The following is a 3,271-nucleotide window of genomic DNA, read 5'->3' on the forward strand; positions in this document are numbered from 1 at the left end:
ATTCTGATGATAGTACCTTCCTTTTGAAAACTTTATGGTCATACTTTTTTAGATTTCAGACAGGAAAACCACCATTTCACCCTCATGGATACTTGTTCCACTTTGTCTGCTGTATTTATACGATCAGGGCTGGTCAGCTGCAGGCTGAACATCCCTGTAGTAAATTACCTCCAAACCATACAAGTCCATTTTAAACCCACTAAGCAGGATTGCACATTTTAAGTTTGACACGTTGAGGTTTTATCAACATTGGAACTACAAACATGTTGTGCTATTCACTGCCAGTTACAGTCGTTGGGCTGTTGGGCTATTAAATATGCTGTGATCGCACAGAGACGCTTCCAAAGTATACATGTATCTGTTGTGGTGTCTGTTTCAGTTCATCCATGTAAAGAAATTTTGAGTAGTAATCTATCAGTACTATATAGTGTTTAGATTCAAAGTTACAAATGTCAAAGCTCACTTGCACAAAGGGAAGTCTTCATTTGACTCCTTCTGTTTAAAATAAAAAATAGGAACCAACAAGAGCTAATCAAATTGCACTGATTGTTTCTTTTAGTATAATTTTCTGACTTCAACCTTGAGGTAAGGCATAATGTATGACATTTTAGATTATTTTCTCTGTAAAAATAATAAAGTGAAAATCCAAAAGAATTCGGGGCTGGGCTAAACCCTCAATGTTTTAAGATCCTTGCAACACTCCTGTCTTGACTGATGTTGTTGTAAGAAACCTTGTAGTTGAAAGACCAGCATAGTTTTTAACCGTTTCATATGTTCCCTTACAGAAATCTTGAAAATGTCAGAATATGTTTACACCAAGAAGTGCAAACTAGAAGGAAAAGTGTTGTTTGGTGTGAGGCAGATGTTGCATTCAGGGTAAACAGAGTGAATCATGAGGATATAACAAGCAAAGACCTAAAATATTACCGACAGTGGATGTATGGCTTTATACAGATCAGCAACTCACTCACTACTTGGGAGGGGAAAAAACGATATTGTTCAAGAGTAGAAGGGCTTAGTTTTACTTTGTTAATCTGTTTTTGATTCTTTAATGTTATAAGCTTGGTTTGAAATGGTGCATGAAATAAAAAGGTCAAAGTAAAATATTTCGAGCTAACTTTATGCAAGATCAGTGCTGGAAACCCTTGAGAACCACAACAACCAAACTAAACGAACTAAATGAAATGACTGTTATTCACTGTAATGCACTGTAATCTCTTCCTGTCTGTTGAACAGACAGCTTCAGATCCAGAAGCCAGTAGCGATACACATAACAGATGGAAATCAATCACAATGAGAAGTACTGATAGATTTATGGAAACGTGGAATTTGGGGTAATTATTTATGAATTAAAAAGGCATATGCTGAATTTCTGACAATATATCAGTATTTACAGCAGAGATGTGTTAGGTGGAGAACAATAAGCATGACTACTCGGACACATGCAGTGACTCAGCAACAGTAATGACAACAATAAAGGAAGTTACATTCATGTCAGACCTCATTTTGATAAATAGTTTTGGTCAGTTTATTCATAAGGTGGTTTTTGTTTGTGTAACCCACATAAAATGAGGGTACCACTTTAAGGACTGATATGAGGAGAGATGGACAGCCTGCCCAACCAATCGAAATGCACAGGTCCCAGTATGTTTTGACCAATATGACCGATGTATATTCTGTTCTTTCCTCAAGAGCGACTCTTTTTGCCAATCTGATCTTCATCTGCACTGCCATGAACAAAAACATGCAAACATTGGAAGCCAAAGTAACACAGTAAGGGGAATTGTTGAAAAGAATATATCAATGGGCCAATAGGCTCGACTATAGGAGCACAGGGGTGTGTTCAAATGAGACACAGAGACAAGAATGTAACTCAAAAGAACCAGCCAACTTTAGTGACATAAACCATAAGGTTGACAAGCACAGGTTAACGACACTTTACAATGGTAGAAAGGAAACTTACAAAAATTAAAAGAAAAGTAAAACACAAACTACTAAAGCAATGACTTGGCCAAGTGTTATTTTTGGTTTTCAATGTTCGGGTTTCAATGCTCGGGTTTCAATGCTCGGGTGCACCCTAGTAACCTGACTCCTTAACTCTTATAGAAACAGATTACACAAATCCAATGTACATTCAAATGAAAATCTCACACTCTTTTCACATGTGGAGAATGCTCTACACAACAGCTCATTATTTAAAGTCCCAAATAAAAAATGTCCAAGGGGTAAAGTCCAAAAAATTCCCAGGGTGTGAAAGAAAATAGGGATGAGAGAATGTCAGTCAGTGGTCTTATGTATAACCAGCTGTGCGTGAAAGTGTGAGTGATACAGTCCTACCACACCGCAAGGTGCAGCAGATCATCAAGTGGAAAAGAAGCGAATCTCAGTCTCTCTAAGTCCAGGTGGGAAGGCTCGCCATCTATTTCACCGGAGGAATCCACCTCAGGAACAATTCAGCATACAAAAAAAAACCTGACCTGTCAACAGACAGGGTCAGAAGAGCAATTCAAATATTAATTATGCTGTTCTAGCTATAATTCACAACTTAGGATTTTGTTTAAATCACATTCAACATAAATTTGCAATAAAAATACTCAATTTTGCAAAAATAAAACATTTCTCTTACACAAACTATGCATTAAACCAAGTAAAGTCAGTGCATATGCATATATGTCGCATAGTCGACAATTATTAATCAAACAATTGAGATTAATTCAGTTTCTCAACAATAAAATGTGAAACAGACGTGAACTAACTGAGACATACAACATGTGCTCACCGATCTCAGCGCATCACGGCCGAAGACAATGGCATGGTGTCTCTCGGTCGGAAAATGCAGGGCTCTAAATAACGTAACAGGACATGTTGTTTTCTCTTTAATAACCGTAATACGACATGAAGAAAAAATAAACATAAGTTGCGCTTCAAGTGTTACCTTACTTCTGGAAGCAGATTGAGATGAACTTTCAGGCAGTTGATAGCAACCAGAGCTAACAAAGGCTAACAGTTTAGCTCCATGCGGTACTTTCTAAAGTCACCAGAAAAATGCAGCATTTGCCTGTTTACTCACTGCGGCTACTTCTAACATGAAAGGTAGCTGATAACCAGTGAACTTATGTGCAACACAGTTGGTTGCAACTTATATCTAATACTTTTTTCCAGCTCAAAAGCTTCAGTCTCTCTTTTCTCCTGCCAGCACGCGACTACCTCCACACATAGCAGCAAACACAGAGCACGTAGGTGGGACATACCGCGGCAGACTGCTCTCCCT

At 38.0% G+C, this 3,271-nt stretch overlaps 1 long non-coding RNA gene across 1 annotated transcript; it reads right to left on the reverse strand.

The window, feature by feature from the left end:
* Window positions 1-1,771: 1,771 nt before the first annotated feature.
* On the reverse strand, window positions 1,772-3,261 carry LOC102295358. The gene is made up of 3 exons (XR_317445.3): window positions 2,936-3,261; window positions 2,780-2,843; window positions 1,772-2,477 (listed from the first exon to the last, which is right to left on the reverse strand). It is a non-coding gene; the product is annotated as an uncharacterized LOC102295358 (long non-coding RNA).
* Window positions 3,262-3,271: the final 10 nt, after the last annotated feature.

The sequence above is a fragment of the Haplochromis burtoni genome, unplaced genomic scaffold (assembly GCF_018398535.1).
Source record: "Haplochromis burtoni strain Fernald_Lab_line unplaced genomic scaffold, NCSU_Asbu1 Contig_834, whole genome shotgun sequence".
NCBI lineage: Eukaryota > Metazoa > Chordata > Actinopteri > Cichliformes > Cichlidae > Haplochromis > Haplochromis burtoni.